This window comes from Nelumbo lutea, chromosome 1 (genome assembly GCF_056320005.1).
Source record: "Nelumbo lutea isolate HS-2025 chromosome 1, American lotus-T2T, whole genome shotgun sequence".
Taxonomy (NCBI): Eukaryota; Viridiplantae; Streptophyta; class Magnoliopsida; order Proteales; family Nelumbonaceae; genus Nelumbo; species Nelumbo lutea.
Window position 1 is genome coordinate 195,227,049 of NC_142684.1, and position 20,582 is coordinate 195,247,630.

The following is a 20,582-nucleotide window of genomic DNA, read 5'->3' on the forward strand; positions in this document are numbered from 1 at the left end:
CTGACACATAAAGAGTTTAAGAAACACATGGAAACACTGGGACTCCGGCTTGTACCCGATTGGACCTAAGTGCAAGTGGGAGTTGTTAGACAGTGTATGCCCTTAGCTCCAATCTGAATGATGTACATTATGACATTTAATGTAAATGAATAAAGTTCATATTTGATTCATGTTATTATGGTGTGTTTTTGTGTAATACCCTTAAACTGGACACATATGAGACTCGTGTTAGTTTAGAATCTTCACAGCCGTTGGATAGATCTGGGGAGATTTATCTTGCTAAGGCTGACACTGATGTGCCACCAAGTTGGTTGGGGTGGCCTGTCTCAACTGCTAGGGTGAGACCTAAGGTACATGCAGTGTGGGTTTTCTTGAAACCCTGAACCGGACCAAAATTCTAGTATTGCCCTGGACTTTGGAGATTGATGGGAAAAACAAGAATGTTACACCTGACCCCTAGACTCGATTATGATACTACACTAGGTGTTGGATTGGGCTGTCTATGATATGCCAATCAGTGAGATCCTAAGAGAGGATCAAAACCTGGGTATGTTGGGGCAGTCCGAGAATTCATCTGAGTGGGTGATCATAGTGACAGGATCAACCCCTTTGTCGCACAAAGTGAATGATCAGGAATGCACTTTCTCTGATGGAAACCAAAGCTGCTGACAGCCGATTTCAATCGTTGAAATTTGTTTTGCAAAATATATTTGTATATATATATATATATTATGGTTTCAAAAATGTTTGCAAAAGGTTTTAATTCATAGGATCCATGTGAGTAGAGAGTGCAGCACTGTTCCTTGTAGCCGAGGGAGAGGTCCTCTCTTGTCGAGCAGTGTTTGATCATTATGGGCTGAGAGGTTAAGTGTAAGACCATTGAGGGTAATACCTGATGGGCTAATCTTGCATCTACCCACTGTCTTTGGGTTTTTATAAGGTGGTTTGACCCAATGACCTTTTAGTGTAAATGTTGGGCCCATTAAGAGCCCACAGTGATGGACTCAGGGGTTCACTGTTTCCTACAGTGAATTCGGCCAAGCCTTGTAACAGAGACTGGGCTGAACCCATGTGGCTGATGTGTAGATCAATGTTTGGGTCCCATGCCTTACAAGGATACCCAATTGGGCAACAGTTTGGAGGATAAATGAGCACATGGACTTAATGGGCCTAAAGCCCAATTCAAACTGGTTTAATATGATTAATTAAAGAGGGGCGGTTCTGGGATTTAGATCAACAAATAGGATAAGGGATTGTCGCTATCTAGTCAGAGAGTCTAGATCCAAATAGAAATTTGGATCAAGAAACTCCTAATCAGATTAGGAGGGCTGATCTTTATCTGTAGATAAGATAAGGGATTTTCCTTCTCTTAAGGAGAGTATAGATTGAAATACAAGATTTGGATTAGGGAACTCCTAATGGGATTAGGAAAACCTCTCTTTAAGGCTATAAATAGAGGAGAAGGGTGAACCCTAGATCATCCTTCAAGATTACTGATTCAAGAGAGAAGATAGTTTTAGTGGACTGACGCCATCTTCTGCTCTTGCCTTCTCCTGTTGTTGTCGCCATTATGAGTTTGATCTCCACCTTTAGGAGCGATCAAGAAAGGTTCTTGATATCAGTTTTTGGGAGAAAAACTGATTTGAAGTCGTGGTCACTCACCCTCCATCAGATTCTTGGTGAAGAATTAGGTTCTTGCTTAAGAACCACCCTGCTGATTCTGCTCCACCCTACGCTGTGTCATCTTTAGTGGGAGCAGTCTTTGGTGATCTCCTTGGGCGTGAACACCTTCATTGGGAGTTACTACTACTCTGTATCAGGTATATCCCTCTCCTATCTTTTGGTTTCAGATCTGGTTTGGTTTAGGGTTCAAGATTGATATTTGAAAATGCAGTTTTCTAAAATAGGGAATGTGATTGCCACATGGAAGAGAGAGAAATTTTTGAAATTTCACCCAACCTACCTACAAGGTTCGGTCATCCTTATGATGAATCTCTCATCTCTTCAATTAAAAGATTCTAATAGAGGGTCTACTTGCAACTATGTTAGAAAGTTCATGAGAGGTGATTGCATTTACCAAACTTTAGGGGGGTTCAACACTAATAAAAATTTTTACGGGAAGTTTTAGCAATTTATCCTTTCATTTATTTAAATTAAAAAAAAACTAAAAGTACATCTTATGTTCTCAATAGCCAATGTTAGGCTACATTATGGATGAGAATTTAATCTTTAAACTATTTTCTTATTTTTTTTAAATATTTTTAACCTATTTTCATTGGTTCAGTTCTTTATCATTAGGGTAGTAGATGGGTTTCTCTTCTTTATTTCCACCATATGGTGGGTTAAATTTTCACTTTGGTTACCTTAAATCCCACATCATTGAATGGCAAGATATTTGCAAGAGTAAGTAATATTTTTTATAACAGTTCATTGTAAGGTTTTTAGCGGTTGAAGATGTCGAAGTTGGATTTATCATATAGAAGTTAATTCTTGCAAAGGTAACGATAATTCAAATAAAATTCTGACAAAGGTAACCAATAAAAATTGTTAATTCTATTAATTTTATTAATGAACAATAATAAATAAGAATAATAATAATTTTATTAATTATCGTTACCTTTGCTAGAATTTTATTTGGACATATCTTTATATTAATGAATCATAATAAATTTGATAAATAAGAATATTTTTTATAGATGTAGAAATATAAAAAAATGCAAAAAAATTGGAAATATATTATATACTATAACCCTCACAAAATTTGTCATATGCAAGGAACATATTGTTAAATTATTATTTATATTATTCAAAATATTGTTTATATATATCAAAATATATTTAAAATATTATTTATATTTTAAAATTTTTGTTTATTTTAAGTAATTTTATTTAAAAAAAAAAAACTATTAATTAAAACATTTTGGGGATTTGGGTCCCCATTGGGAACCCGTTCCTGTCAAAGATCGGGGATGAAGGACAACTTTTACCCCTAATAGGAATCGGGGAATATGATCCTTGTCCTGAACCTGCCCTATTGCCATTCCTTATTTCCATCAAATTCATCTTGGGGGGGATGGGGGGAGTCTGGATATGCTCCTCATAGAGTTCTCCTCACAACGATCTCATAGCATGTCCTGGCCACATATCAGGAACATCTTCCGTACTTGTATTTATTATTCATGGGGGAAGTAAGGATTGATTGGTCACAAGCCTTTCCCTTACCATGTCTATTAGGTTATAGCATTATACATACTGTTTTCTTTCTGTTTTTTTAGGTAACTGATACTTGGGGTAGTATCACTTGTGTGAGGAGATTTGATTGGTCAAAGCCTATTTGGTACCACATCATATTATTTTCCTTTTCTTTTTTTAGTTAATTGTAGGGTAGTTTTCACCATAGGGCTTGATATTTTTAGTATGTGTTTGGTTTAGATGGGGTGTTTCAAAGCATGATTGAAAAACGTCACTTTAAATATTTTCTGTTGTTTGGTTTGGAATTTCAAGTAACACCCCATAAAGTTATCTTCCACCTCAACTTACAAAGTGCCATGTTAGCATTGCATTTCAATAAATGTTCGGTGGTTGGGAGAAAACAAAATTTGAAGATTCCCCCGATGACTCGTGCATAGAAACCAAAGCATTTCTATATTTTAATGTTTATTTGATAAAAGGTCAAACCAAATAGTGGTTTTATGCACAATAAGTGCCAACACCTAAGTGGTTTTCTTGAGGAGGAGGTCCTCAATAGTATTTAGGGGTGCGGTTTGAGACTCTCTAATAGCCAAGATAAAATAGTTTGGCTCCCTAAGGCGAAGGGGGAATTTTTTGTAAAATGGCCTGGTCATTTTATAAAACTACTCATCCCACGGTGAACTGGTCCAAGGCGGTTTGGAATGCTCTAATGCCAACCAAGATAAGTTTCTTTGTCTGGAAATTTATGGTTGGAAAGGTCGGAGTGGATGATGATATAAAGGAGTTGGGAGTTCCTTTAGTCTCTAGATGTGTGTGCTACCGTGATCCCTCAGAAGAAGATATCAACCATTTTTTTGTGCATAGCTGCTTAACTCGAAAAGTGTGGCTTTTCTTTAGCAAAATGCTAGGGCTACCTTTCAAGGGAAATGAGAATATTAAGGAGCTTCTCTCCACCTGGTTTTTAGCAGGTTCGGCTAAAAATCAATGGGTTGTTATGGTAGGGCTGATTGCTTGCTTTGCAGTGTAGGAGATTTGGAAAGATATAAATAGGCGCAAAATGGAAAATATATTTAGATGCTCAAAGTTGGTGATTTGGTTGATAGTGTGGTGGCTTCATGAGGTTTCTTCTTCTTTAACTCTAACCCACAAGGTGAGTTTTAATCACCAACTCTCCTTACAGGGACTAGGGTTGTGGGTCCAACCAATTAAGGGAGGAACATCAAAGTGGTGCATTTATTGGCGGTCTTGGAGGGTTATATGAAATTGAATGTAGATGGTGCTTCCAGAGGAAACCTGAGCCCCTATGGTGGAGGGGGTATTATTAAAGATGGAAGGAATGGTTTTATTTGTGCTTTCTCTAACACTTATGGCACTAAAACTAATTTAGTTGTAGAGGCTATAGCCTTGCTAGATGGCTTACACCTTGCTGTTGCTCTTGACCTAAATAAGATTATGGTGGAGTCAGATTCCAAAATTTTGATTGATATCCTTAACGGTGATTGTCCAGCCCCGTGGAAGCTTTAGTTTTGGTTGTGTCAAGTACAGGAGCTTAGAAATAGATTGGATTTATTTTGTATTCATATTACCGAGAAGCTTACCGACCGGCGGATGCTCTTACAAAGTTTGGTTGCTTAACTTCTTAGAAAATTGTTTATGATTGCACAGAAACTTTTCCTTGACACATACATAACTTGGTTACAACAGATGGTCTAGGTCTTCCTTTTTTGCAATTCGTTGATTTTAGGTTTCTTGGACACTTGTTGTTTGTATGAAACGGGTCTCCTCTACATGGTATGAGGGGTAAGGCTTCACGTCCCCCGTCCAAGGTTTATTGCATATGAATAAAGCTATGATGGCCACCCCTTCACCAGGAGTAAATTTTGGGACTAAAAAAGGTTGTAATGACTTTCTATAAACACCATAGGTTAAAATTAATGATGCAACTTTTTCTAGAAAACCTTTTATAGTCCATTGTTCCTAGTTAAAGCAAGATGACTTGAATTAGTTCTTGGAGTTCATGATGGCAAGGTGTTCCATAGTCATTCATGTGCACAAGATCTTACCATATCATAATTTAGCACACTGAAGAAAATTTCAAGTTTCATTATTTTTTTAGACTAGTATGGACAAATTTTTATTCGTTATTTAGGCCCATTCGCTTTTCAGTAAGTTACTTACTTAAGTAAATGCAATTACCTAGGTTAGTTTTTCCTAGGAAACACTTACCTGGGTAAGTGCATTTACCCATGTTCTTTTATTTCCTAGGTAAATAAGATAATGATCATTTTAGCTATAAAAACCAATAATTAAAAGGGGGATTTTTGTCCCATTTAAGTGTTAGCAACTTCCCCCCTATGTAGGAAAGTTATTTACCCACCTAGGAGATGGGTATTACTTACTTGGGTAAGTGATACCCAGGAAAATAAACTTTCCCTAGTATCCACATAAATCTGAAAAAATGAACATGGAATTCTTGGTCAATGGGAACCAAAATCCCATTGACCAACTTCCCCCCCTCCCAAAATCCAAAAAAAGAACACCCCCTTGGAGATATATAACATGTCTAACCTTTAACATCTAAGATTTCATTCACGGCATGCCTCCTTTACAAGTTTAACTAGCTTAGATGAGCACCTAGATAGAAAGTTCATCTATTAATAGGAAAAGAAAGTGAAACAGGGGAGGTAGAATAATGATTAAGAAGTCATAAATAAGATTCCAGATAAATTGAATCTTGAACTCCTTAGGTGAAATGACTTGTATTAAAAGTTTAATTTGAGCATCTCCTATCACTTTCGAATTTCTACTTTTTTGGTTAATGCATTTCCAACATTCTCTCAGTGAATAGTCTATCTTATCAATCAATCCATTGATCAAAACAAGTAATAGTAATAAATGTAAGGACATAGTGCCTCGTTTTGAAGCCTGTCTCTTTGATTGGGTGGTGCAAAAAATTTTTGTAGGACTATCCTTTTTAACACTTGTCCCAAAAAATTTAACTAATCATCTAATGAAATCAATTGGTGGTTAGTAAATAAGAGTTTTTGCTTTGAGGAGATCCACTCAAATATCAATTAGAAATAATCCCTATATTTTCCTTGTGAAAATCAAAGATATCTTAACCACAAATATCAAGCATGCAATAATGAAACAAATAACCAGACACAAAGCAAACAACATTAGTAGACACCAAGATTTACATAGAAAACCCCTCAATGTAAGGGTAAAATCCACGGAACCGAAATCTAAATCATCCATTATCAGCAATAGTAATGAGATACAATGTTTTTCTATTTAATTACAACTAGATGATGAACATCAAGAAAGCTCTTGGATTCCAATATAGAAAACATCATTAAAATGGATAGCAAACAAGAAATCTTTCACCAAGAGTGGAATCACAACAAGGAGGCAAGAAGAGATGCTACAAACGGATTTGTCTTCTTCGTTTCAGCCATTGTAAATCTTCTTCTTCTTAAAACCTTCTTCTCAAAACTCCTTTTATTTTTCTAATATTTTCTAAAGAGTTGTTAGAGTTGAGAGAGTGGAGAGTGAGCTCTCTCCAATTCATTGGTTAGCCAAGATCATGTTGGCTTGCCTTGCAAGCTAATGCAAAAAGTCTCTTGACTTTCCATTATTTTCCTTTGTTTTTTTCTTCTTTTCTTTTTCTTGCCTTTATTAGTGGATCCCACCTTGGAAACCCCAACAATCTCCCCCTCCCAACTTATGAGGAAGGTTGCACCATGCCCAAACCTGCAATGCTTCTACAATATTCAAACTTTTCTTTCAGTAAGGCATTGGTCATTATGATTGACCCATTCTTGTCAGTGTGAATTTTCTCAAGTTGCACTTTGTTTTCTTCAAGAACATTCTGAATCTAGTGATACCTCACATCAATATGTTTGGACTTAGAATGAGAGCTTGGATTCTTACATAGGTGAATGATACTCTAACTATCACAATAGAGTGTACATCTTTCTTGCTTCAAACCAAGTTCATTGAAGAACCTCTTCATCCACAATATTTCCTTACAAGCCTTTATGACAGCTATGTATTTAGCCTCTATAATTGACAAGGCTACACATTTTTGCAACTTGGACTGCCATGACACTACTCCCCTAGAAAAAGTGAACAAGAAACCTAATTTAGACTTTCTAGAGTCAATATCACCTGCCATATCAACATTTTAAGCCCTTCAAGCATAGGCTTACCGCCACTAAAATATAAACATACCTTGGATGTGCCTTTCAAATACTTGAGGATCCACTTCATTGCTAATCAATGCTCTTTGTCTAGATTGACAAAAAATCTACTAACCACACCAATTGCATGTGCTATGTTTGGCCTATTACAAACTATAGCATACATAAGACTTCCTATGGCAGAGGCATAGGGAATGTTTTTTATTCCTCCTATTTCTTTTTCATTCTTTGGGCTTTGATCACTAAACAATTTGAAATGATTTTCCAATGGAATACTAACTGGTCATGCTTTATCCATGCAAAATCTCTCAAACACCTTTTCTATGTAGCTTTCTTGTGACAATCACAATCTCTTGGATTTCCTATCACGTGAGATTTTCATACCCAATATTTGTTGAGTTGGATCTAAGTCCTTCATGAAGAAAGACTTACTTAACTGCTTCTTTAACTTGCCAAATTTTGTCTTATATTGCCCAACAATCAACATGCCATCAACATATAGTAAAATAATGATAAAATTATCACTAGAAAAATACTTAGTGGAAACACAATGATCTAAAGTTGTTTTACCATACCCATGCTCTGTCATGAATGATTTAAACTTTTGGTACCATTGCCTTGAAGCTTGTTTCAAACCATACAAACTTTTCTTTAGCTTGCGAACCATATGTTCTTTTCCTTTGATTTTAAATCCTTTCGATTGTTCCATGTAGATGCCTTCTTCCAATTCACCATGGAGAAAAGTCATTTTGACATCTAATTGTTCAACCTCCAAATCCATACTTGTAGCCAAGCCGAATGCAATACGTATTGATGACATTTTTACTATTGGAGAGAAAATTTTATCAAAATCGATGCCCTTTTTCTATCCAAATCCCTTCACAACCAATCTTGACTTGTACCTTGGTTGCAAGCTCTTATCTTCATGCTTCAACCTGCATTCCCATTTGTTTTTGAGTGCTTTTTTACCATTGGGTAATTCTACCAAATCATAGGTATGACTTTAATGCAAAGAGTCCATCTCCTCTTGCATAGCCTTGAACCATTTTTTAATGAGCCCAATGATAGCTTTTGGGTTTACTTGCATCTGAAAGCATTACGTACTCATTTGATGGATATTTTCTCGATGGTTGATGTTGATCTTCTTAATTCAGTTGGTGGCTCTTGATGGGGTTGCTCCCCCCATTTTTTGAGAATATTATTATTATTTTTTGAATTCACATTTTCTTGTTGCACATCTCCCCCATCATTTCTATGCACCAAGGGAGGAGACATTGGATCCAAGTCTACAAGTTCACCATCATTTGCTTGAGGCTTTTCAAAATTTTCAAAGTCTTCAATTGTTTAGTCTTCAAGAAAGACCATATCTTTACTTTTGATTATTTTCTTTTCCATTGGATCCCATAACTTGTAAACAAACTTTTCATCTGCATATCCTAAGAAAATACATTGCTTAGTTTTTTCATCAAGCTTAGACCATTCATCCTTGGGTATATGCACAAAGGCCCTACAACCAAATACCTTGAGATGATCATAGGAAATATCCTTTCTTGTCCATACCCTTTCAGCAACATCACCATTCAAAGGAACCATAGGAGACAAATTAATCAAGTACATAGTTATACTGATGTGTGTATATGCTACACACTTTTTATTGTCTCACATATGGTTTTTTATGATAAATTTTAATGGTTCTTACCCTAATTGAGCTTAATTTTAGGAAAACAGGAGTTTGGAATAGTTTTGGGTTGATAGAGCTTGAAAACATGGTGACATTACTGCAAGGAAGCACTTCAGCCTAGGAGAAAAGGAGGCACAACCGCATGTCATCTAGGAGGCCCCAATATGCAATTAAGTGCAGCAGAGTTCGAAGAGGACTAGGACTCTAAAGCTGCAAGAAAAAGTATAAAAGAAAAAGAAAAGGAAGAAAGTAGGGTTCAACTTCTTGTCACAAGAACCAAAGGAGAAGTGCTGGGAGAAAGATCGCAAGGCTGCCGAAGGAGAATTGGAGAGGAGATCAAGATTTCATGCAGAAGTTTTAGGTTGTCTTCTTCTTTAATTCAATGATTTTTGTAACCTAAATTCAACTAGGGTTTTCTTCCATTTGAATCTTTTATTCTTTCTACCATGCGAACCATGATGAATGTTATTTTAGTTTTGTGATTAATCTTTTAAGTTAATCTGATTGATGGTTGTTTAGTTATTGGGATTTTTTGATTAGGGTTTTCAATAGTAAGAATAGTTTCGGCCGATCTACTCTTATTTCTTAGATTACTTATATTGCTTAAAGAAGGATTTAGGTAATCGGACTAACTGATCAAGGAGACGAATTGAATGTATCTTAGAGATAATTTACATGATTCATTGGGCACTCATTCAACAAGAACTGCTATCATTCAATTTTCTTCTCTTTAATGCATCTATAGTAATTAAACTCTTGATAGAGATATAGGGGTTATTACATGTAGATAGATTGGCACATGCTCGAAAGGGACTGTTCATGACAATAAAGAAATTGCCAACCCATAACTGAAATTAATTTTGGTTGGATAGCTTAATGAGATAACTAATGAACTAATTCTACGATCAATTGAGTTTTCGTGAAGTGCTTTCTCTATTTAATTAGAGTGATTTAATTTGAGAGCATCTATGATAGTGAGCTGATTAGGAGTTAATTAATAATTTTTGGATTATCAGATAACATAAGGTAGATCAAGTACTAGTAGTTGTTGGCATAATCCTCGTGGGAACGATACTTTATTTACTTAGCAGTATATTACTTGATCGACTAGTTGATGAACCTACAATTTATCTATAATTTTTGAGGACTTTAGCATGGATTTTTATGCCGGTTTTATTAATTTTTGCCTTAATTTAGCTTAATGCTAAGAATAAGTTTCAGGGATAATTAATCCAAGAAAAGAAAGGAAAAAGGCAAGAAAAGAATGTTCAAAAAGACCAATTTCAGCCCAGCCCGGTTGTGGAAGCAAGAGAGAGCACTTTGGCTCAAGAAGAGCAAGTAGATTCCTTGATAAAACCCAAGAAAAGAAAGCTAAGCTAAGAGTATAATTCAGCCCAGCAAAGAAGGCCCATTCTCAGCCCAAAAGAGCAACTCAAAGTATAGCTATCATGTGCTAAGAGAGAGCCTAAGTGCAGCCCAAATAGCAACCCTTAGGAGGCTTTCAAGAGAGCTCTAGAAAGTTCAAGAAAGGAGTGTAATACACCCCATTCTAGATGCTTCAAGAAGGGGCAAGAGGGAAGGGATAGGAAATCCATCACATGGACACCCAAAGATTGCAAAAAAAGGGGGCGAATTTCAAAAAATTTTTCTCTCCCTTCAATCAGGAATCGAATTCCCCATTTAGAAAATCATATTTTCAAGGATCATTCTGGAACCATAAACTAAACCAGATCTGAACCAAAAGGAGTAGGGAGGGATAATACCTGATACAGAGAAGCAGTATCTCCCAATGGAGGTGTTCACGCCCAGGGTGGAGCAGAATCAGTAGTGTTCTTCCAAAAGAACATGACCCTTTGCAAAAATCAACTAGACAGCTTGTGAATACAACTCCCACCAATCTTTTCTCCAAAAGATTGGTATCAAGATCAAATCTTGATTTCTCCGAAGAATTGGAGATCGAACTGCTGTACACGGCGGCTGTAGGAAGGAGGCGGCAAGAGAGTATTTGCAGGGTGTAGAATTCTCTCTTCTAGTAATCTCAGCTCTGAAGACAAGGATCTTTGGATTGTGTTGCATGTCTAAAGGCTGCCGCCCCCTCTTCCTTTTATACACTTAAAGGGATCAACTCCTAATCCCATTAGGAGTTGCTAACCCAAATCATATTTGGATTAGAAGTCCCTTTAAGTGATAAGGGATAACCCTTATCTTATCTGTAGATTAGATCAGCCATCTCCTAATCTAATTAGGAGGTTTCTAGATCTAAATCTCATTTAGATATTGGACTCTCTAAGTGAATAGGGTTTGGGCCCAATCCTATCAGCTGATCCATCTCAGAATTTGCCCCTTAAGTGACTAATCAAATTAGCCCAGTTCAAAATGGGCTTAAGGCCCATTTAAGGTTATGCATTCATTTAGCCTTCCAAACTGCTGCCTAGTTGGGTTTCCTTGTATGGCGTGGGACTCAAACATTGATCTACACATCAGCCACATGAGTTCAGCCCAGCCTTTGTTACAAGGCCTAGCTGAATACACTGTTATGCACAGCGCACCCCCTGAAACCCATCAGATGGGCTCTATGGGCCCAACACTTACCCTAAGTGGTCCCTGGGCCAAGCCACCTTGTAACACATAGGGACTGTGGGCAGATGCAAGGTTAGCCCATCAGGTATTATCATCAATGGTCTTACACGTAACCTCTCAGCCCATAATGATCATACACTGCCCGACAAGAGAGGACCTCTCCCTCGGCTACAAGGAACAGCGTTGCACTCTCTGCTTATATGGATCCTGGGAATTAAAACCTTTTGCAAATCATTTCAAAACCATAATATATATACTTTTATATCTTATATAAAATATATTTTGCAAAAACAAATCTCAAATGATTGAAATCGGTTGCCGGCAGTCTTGGTTTCCATCAGTGAGAGTGCATCCCCGATCATTACCTTTGTCCGACAATGGGGCTGATCCTGTCACTATGATCACCCATTGAGATGAATTCTCAGACTATCCCAACATACCCAGATTTTGACCCCCGCTAAGGATCTCATTGATTGGTATATCAAAGACAGCCCAATCCGACACTTAGTGCAGTATCATAATTGAGTCTAGGGGTCGGGTGTAACTTTTCAGTTTTGCCCATCAATCTCAAAAGTCCAGGGCAATATTGGAAATCTAGTCCAGTTCAAAGATTCAATTAATCCTACACTGTATGTTCCTAGGGTCTCACCCCGATAGCTGAGACAAGCGACCCCAACCAACTTGGTGGCACCACAGTGTCAGCCTTGTCAGGATAGGTCTCCCCAGACCGACCCACTGGCTGTGAACATTCTAAACTAACACGAGTCTCATTAAGTGTCCAGTTTAAGGGTATTACACAGAAACATACCAAGGGAACATGAATCAAATATGCACTTTTATTCATTTACAATAAAATCATAAAGTACATCATTTTGATTGAAGCTAAGGGCACACAAAACTGTCTAACAAAGAACCCCCTTGAAAAACTATATAAGGAGGCCTCTAGGAGGGCGGAGAGGTGTTTAATTGCTTGAGAGGAAGGCTCTCCCACTCTTAGAGGTTCGACCACCTTGAGAGAAGAGAAGAGAAGAAGGCTAGGCACAAGGAAGAAGAAGAAGAAGGGCTGAAGGAAGTTCAAGTCAAACAAGCAAGAAGAAAAAGAAGGTGAGTTCGAAATTGGGGGTTTGTGATTCAAAGGTCTTTTGTAATTACTCAATTGTAGTTTCATTCTCTTTTAATTTGAATTCAGTTTCTTTGTTATATTTTTTTCCTCTTTCTCCTTCTTCCATTCTTTCTTGATGTATTTCATTTTGTAAAATTTCAGTTCAGCAATCAAATTCTTTTCGATTCATTCGAATGGTTATGAATTGTACTTGAAGTTTCTTGAATAGGGGTTAAATTGTAGACTAATTCGGCCAATTAACCTTCAAAACTCAGATTTGAATTCTCAGATCTGAGATTGCAAGATTTGAATTGCTTGAAAGAGAATTCAGATCTGCAAATTTCAGATTGGCCGAATGGATTTAAAGCATGGAATTCCTAGAGTGCTTGAGAGAGACTCTAGGAATTCAATTCTACTATTCAAGAACTGAATTGAGTGCAAGGTTAGAGAAAATTTGCACAATTCAGTTGGTGATCAATTCAGATTTGAATTGATGCCTTAGAAGTATTTGAAGAAATGCATGCATGGGGATTAGATTCTTGCTAGAGATAGAAGAATCGTCACTCATGCATAGGATGAACATGCGCTTGAGAGAATCATCTACTGTTTTAATCTGATTTTGTATAATATATCCATGTTGTGTGTGTTATAGTAACTTTACGACTTTGACTTGTTCAGTATATGACATGCAGCAGTGGGAAGGAGAGCATCGTCTATGATCTAGAGATTGATCGAACTCTTCACCGTCGCCTTAGAGCCTTGAAGCAAGGAAAGGCTGAAAGAACAAAGATGGCTGAGCAAAGGAATATGATGGACTATTCCAAGCCAACCCTCACCGGGGCAGCCTTGAGCATTGTGAGACCAGCTATAGCTACTAACAACTTTGAGATCAAATCGGCAATCATCCAGATGATTCAGAACACAACTTAGTTCTATGGCTTGGCTAATGAGGATCCCAACACTCACATCGCCAACTTCTTGGAGATATGTGACACATTCAAACACAACACAGTTAGTGATGATGCTGTTGTTGGATAATTTTTGTATGCCCTTAGTTTCAATCAGAATGATGTACATTATGAGTTTATTGTAAATGAATAAAGTACATATTTGATTCATGTTCCTGTGGTGTGTTTCTGTGTAATACCCTTAAACTGGACACTTAATGAGACTCGTGCTAGTTTAGAATGTTCATAGCCAGTGGGTCGGTCTGGGTAGACCTATCCTGATAAGGCTGACACTGATGTGCCACCAAGTCGGTTGAGGTGGCCTATCTCAGCCTCCAAGGTGAGACCCAAGACACATGCAGTGGAGGATTAATTGAATCTTTGAACCGGACTAGATTTCTAGTATTGCCCTCGACCTTGGAGATTAATGGGCAAAACTGGAAAGTTACACCCGACTCCTAGACTCGATTAGGATACTGCACTACGTGTCAGATTGGGATGTCTTTGATGTACCAATCAGTGAGATCCTTAGCGGGGGTCAAAACCTGGGTATGTTGGGACAGTCTAAGAATTCATCTAAGTGGGTGATCATAGTCACAGGATCAGCCCCTTTGTCGGACAAAGGTAATGATCGGGGATGCACTCTCTCTGATGGAAACCAAGACTATCGGCAACCGATTTCAATCATTGAGATTTGTTTTGCAAAATATATTTTATATGAGATATAAAAGTATATATTTTATGGTTTTCAAAATATTTGCAAAAGGTTTTAATTTCTGGGATCCATATAAGAAGAGAGGTCCTCTCTTGTCAGGCAGTGTTTGATCATTATGGGCTGAGAGGTTAAGTGTAAGACCATTGAGAGTAATATTTGATGGGCTAATCTTGCATCTGCCCACAGTCCCTGGGTGTTACAAGGTGGCTTGGCCCAAGGACCACTTAGGGTAAGTGTTGGGCCCATAGAGCCAATGTGATGGGTTTTAGGGGTGCACTGCCCATAACTGTGTATTCGGCCAGGCATTATAACAAAGGCTAGGCTGAACCCATGTGGCTGATGTGTTGATCAATGTTTGGGTCCCACACCCTACAAGGAAGCCCAACTGGGTAGCAGTTAGGAAGGCCAAGTGAGCACATAAACTTAATGGGCTTAAAGCCCATTTCGAACTAGGCTAATTTAATCAGTTAAATAAGGGGAAATTCTGAGATTGGATTAGCAGATAGGATTGGGTCTTAACCCTATCCACTCAGAGAGTCTAGATCTGAATGTGATTCAGATCTAGAAACCTCCTAATGAGAGTAGGAGAAGGCTGATCCAATCAACAGATAAGATAAGGGTTTACCCTTATCACTTAAAGGGAAGTCTAATCCAAATATGATTTGGATCAGCAACTCCTAATGGGATTAGGAGCTGATCCCTTTAAGGCTATAAAAGGAGGAGGGGGCGGCGACCTTTAGAAAAACAATACAAGTCCTTCACTTGTCTTCAGAGTTGAAATCACAGAAAAGAGAATTCAACACATCTACGAAAATTCTCTCTTGCCACCTCCTTCCTGCCTCCGCCTCACATGCCAGTTTGACCTCCGGTTCAGTGGGGGAAACTATATGGGCCTGCAGGCTTAACCTCGGGCCAAAAAGCTCAGCCCGCAATAAATTCGAGTAGAGCTCGGGATTTGCCAAAATAGCCCTACCCAAGCTCTGCCTAGCCCAACCTATACTTAAACCTAAATAAAACCCCTAGTCGAGACATCTATGTCTCTACCCATTCTTTTTTTCAGCCAACCCTTCATCTCCAATCTCCAGTTCTCCACATCCTCCACACTACATAGTTCTCATCCTCACACTCTTAGGCAACCACAACCGGCGAGGCGGCGAATGTTCACCGGTGCAAGAACTCCGGCGGCGACGGTGAGCTCTCTCACTCTCTCTCTCTTTCTTTCTCAGACGTGAATTGATCAAGTGATCATTGTCAAAATCGCAGGTCAAGCTCACAGCTCACAGACCACAGTCACCGATTCACTACGAACTCTTCGGCGAATACAATCACCGGTGGCGGCGATGACTCCTCTTTACCATTTTATTCTATAACAATCTTTAGTGTTTATTGTTTTTATAACTGTTGGTCCCGCTGAAAAGAACAAGGCAGAACCACAGAAATGGCTTGTTTCTTCCTAAGAACTTGTTAATGCTTGAAGCAGAAACGTCAGGAGACTTAGAAACGTTGAGCTTCGAGCTTGGGCTCGGGCTTCGAGCTCAGGCTCGGGCTTCTGGTTTTTTGTCAGGGCCGGGCTCGGGCCCAAGTTCTAGGCCCGTTGGTTAGGCCGGGCTTGGGCTCGGGCCTATCATTTTTCCGTTAATGCAGACTAAAAGCCCAGCCCGAGCCCGGCCTGGCCCAGCCCATGAACAGGTCTAGATATGATCCTTCACAGAAAGGTGGTGGGGTTATGTAGCTGAAACAGTTGGCTCCATGCACCCTATGTGATTTCCCACATTTCCAGAGACAACTCGTAGTCTCTGTCACTGAGATGGGAGGGAAATCTCAGAGATGAATAAATGGGAATGGAACGTAGATTAAAAGCCATATCTATGTAATGAACATGAATCAAATTAGGTTGCGGACTGATGTTTGCTCTTTTGTCAAAAAATGGCAAACAGACAATTTGCAAAGCTTCTTGATGTCAACAAGTTGAAGGGCTCGAACTATGCCAACTGGTATAGGAACCTTATGCTGGTCCTAACTTTTGAAAAGTTAGACAAAGTGGCTAAAAATCCTGCCCTGGAGCGTCCAAGTGATAGGGCTTCTAAGGCCTGAAGGAGAGACTATCAGGATTGGGAGGAGAAAAACTCCCTTTCCCAGTGTTACATCATTGCCTCCTTGGACAATCCAATACATAGGCAGTTCGATAAGATCGAACTTGCTAAGGACATATTGGACAGTCTCAAGATGATGTATGAAGAGCAGAATTGTTCTACTCGACAAAAGGTCTTGAAACAGTTCATGATCGTTCAAATGTCCAAAGGGCAACAAGTTCATGACCATTGTCTTTGGATATGGGCTACATCAATGAGCTTGAAGCTCTTGGATCCGGGCTGGACCTTACGACGTAGATAGATGCCATGCTTAATTCTTTGCCCCTTTCCTTTAATCCATTCATCAAGAATTATAACATGAACAAGCTGAGTGTCAGCTTACAAGAGCTCAACAACATGTTGCAATGAGTAGAAGAACTGATTAAAAAGGATGAACCTGTAGCTTTGCTTGTTGAAGCTAGCAAGATAGGCAAGAGAAAGAGGAAGGCAAAGAAGCCTCAGAAGAAAGCCACTATGGGTAAGAAGCAGAAGAAAGACAAAGCATCAGATGCCAGTCACTTTTGCAAGTAGATCGGCCACTGGAAAAGGAACTGTCCTGCCTACCTGGAATCCAAGAAAGGTAATTTCAAATATTGTGTTATAGATACCAATCTATTGGTAGCTTCTGCATCCTAGTGTATTGACTTCAGGGCTTCAACTCATGCATGTAACTCACTGCAGGGGTTTAAGGTAAGTAAAAGGCTGAGTGAATCTTCTTATCTCTCTAGGATTACGTTCAAGACTTTAGATCTGATAAGACTCTCTCCTTGGAGATTACATTCGAAATTTGGACTGTTGACTCTTGAACTTGAGTTGGGCTGCTTTAAAACTTGGGCTGCTTCAAGGTACTTCTGCGAGTTGGGCTTAAGTTGTGAAATGGGCTTGACTATGAACTTGATCCGACTTCGGGCTCGTTTTCGTACATGATGCAAGCCATATATTTCAAAACCCGAAACATAAAATTTGTGGACCTTCCTTTCATATTTCTAGTTCTTCTTGAATTGTCCAATTCGGAGTCCGGAATTGAGAGTTAGGCCCAGATAACTGACTGTCGCCAAAACTGTGCAAAATCACTCGATTTGCCCTATTTTCTTCCAATTGCCTTCTTTATTGCCCTGAATCGACATACAAGAGTAAAGAGTTCATTTAAGTGTTAAAATAATGTAAAAATATGAAAATAAGGGAACAAAAATAGGGTTCTTTTCAGTCTCATCAAATCCCTCCACACTTAAACTTTGCCCATCCTCGGGCAAGGCAAAACTCAAGCAAAACAAGAGAACCTAACTATTGAAACTCTCTTATTTTTCTCTATACGAGGCCTGGTCCAATGCATGCTTCAATCCAGTCTTGATAACCTTCCCCTTTTCGTCTCTTTCTCCCCTTTTTCTCGTCCAAGAGTGATCACAAATCACCATTCCTCATGGTCCCAAGTTAAATCGATAGTTAAGGAGACAAACAAATCGCAAATCACCATTCCTTGGACTGCACGGGTGCTCATTGCTTTTAACAAACCAATTCAGCCAGATTCAATTACCTTTCTTTAAATTAAAATAAGGTGTGCTTATTTCCATAAGCTTGCTAGGTATCACATCTCCACCACTTAGTATGAATTCCAAGGATTTGAAGGTGAGAACAGGGTTGGGGTTCTAGGGTGAGAGCATTTTATGCTCCATCCACCCTTGCTTTCATTTCTAGATGTGAGTGCATTTTATGCTCCATCTCACATTAATCATGATTTAATTTTTTTATTTTTTTGTACAAGATTCACAGGGTCTCGCCACCTAATCCATAAATTCATTGATCGTGGTCTCAATCTGCCTAACATAGCAAGTTCTAGAATAATCAAACCATGTTTGACAGATATTTATGCATCTTGCCTATTGATCGATTAAAGTCATGAGGTACCATATGCAGCCAAGGACGATTCATTTAGTCATGCTTGCATCCTATCCTATATATTCAGCCTAGGCACAAGATTCTTGATAAGTTGAAATAATTCAAGGATAAGCTTCCAGAGAATAGAGTTTCCAAAAGCCAAGGTTAAGAAGAGATGATCGAAGCATGCTAGGGTTTTCCAGCAGATTTCCCTAATCCCCCCACACTTAAGTTGTACATTGTCCCCAATGTATGTGATTATGCATAAGGTAGAAGGATTTGGGGGTACTTCCTTGTTTGTCTTGTTGGGTTTCTGCTAAACACACAAAAGAATATCAAAACTTAAACAAAATAACAAAAAATCACAATGGGTTGCCTCCCATAAGCACAATTGTTTAACATAATTATGCTCGACGTTCTCCTATGCTTCTTTAATCCAATGAATACCAAGGAATGTCCAACGAGATGTCTACTGTAGAGGAGACGTTTGCATCCTCGTGGAACAACTTCAATCAATGCCCATTCACCTTGAAGATCTTACTTGTTTCAAGACTTTTTATCTCTATTGCACCATGAGGAAATACATTAGTCACAATAAAAGGACCCATCCATCTGGAATGCAGCTTACCTGGCATGAGTTGGAGGCGAAAGTTGTACAATAAAACTTTTTGTCCAACTTTAAATTGTTTTCTTAAGAGTACATTGTCATGGAACAATTTGGTCTTTTCTTTGTAGATTCTTGAATTTTCATATGCCTCTAACCTCAACTCTTCCAGCTCTTGCAACTGGAGCTTCCTTTCCTTCCCTGCTTCTTCCATATTCATGTTGCATCACTTTATTGCCCAATAGGCCCTATGTTCGATTTCGATCGGCAAATGACAAGATTTGCCAAAAATTAACTTGTAGGGGGACATACCTATTGAGGTCTTGTAAGCTATTCGATATACCCAGAGAGTATCAACCAGGCGTAGGCTCCAATCCTTCCTTCCTGGATTCACTGTCTTTTCCAAGATGGACTTTACTTCTCTATTGGAAATTTCAGCTTGCCCGTTAGTCTGGGGGTGATAGGCAGTGGCGATTCGGTGATGCACCCCAAACCTTCTCAACAAGGCTTCTACTTTTTTATTGCAAAAGTGTGTCCCTTGATCACTTATTATGGCTCGAAGAATGCCAAACCTACTGAAGATGTTAGATTTGATAAACTCTATAACACATTTGGAATCATCAGTCTTGTTGGCCTTGGCTTCCACCCATTTTGAGACATAATCGACTGTCAAAAGTATATAAGAAAAACCACAAGAGGGAGGAAAGGGTCCCATGAAATCAATGCCCCACACATCAAATATTTCACATATAAGAATGGGTGTTTGGGGCATCTCATTCCTGCGAGACAGTGTACCTGTTTCCTAACATCCTTCACAATTTTTACAAAACAAGTATGCATCTCTAAATAGGGTTGCCCAATACAGTCCACTATCTAAAACCTTTCAAGCAATCCTCTTTGGCCCAAAATGGCCACCACAAGCATAATTATGGAAAAAAATTAGAATCAACATCTGCTCATCCTCAGGGACACATCTCATAATCATTTGATCAGAACAAAATTTCCATAGATAAGGTTCATCCCAAACATAATATTTTGCCTCATACCTGATTTTGTTCATTATGGATTTGCTAAGGTCATTAGGCAAAAATCCGGTGACCAAGTAGTTCACAATGTCAGCATACCATGGAACCATACCTCTCATGTGAAACAACTGCTCATCAGGAAACAACTCATCGATGGGTGAGGAATCTTCATCTTTCACCAACCTACTTAGGTGATTCGCCACCGAGTTTTCAGCTCCCTTTTGATCATTGATCTCTAAATCGAATTCTTGGAGCAAAAGTATCCACCTTATCAGCCTCAGTTTTGACTCCATCTTAGCTAGTAGATATTTCAAAGTTGCATGGTAAGAAAATACAATCACTTTAGAGCCAAGAAAATATGATCTAAATTTGTCTAAAGCAAACACAATAGCTAATAGCTCTTTTTCAGTGGTTGTGAAATTGCTCTGTGCAGCATTTAGTGTTTTGGAAGCATAGTAGATGATGCGGCTTTTCCCATCAATTCGCTGACCTAGAACCACCCCTACCGCATAGTTGCTCGCATCTGT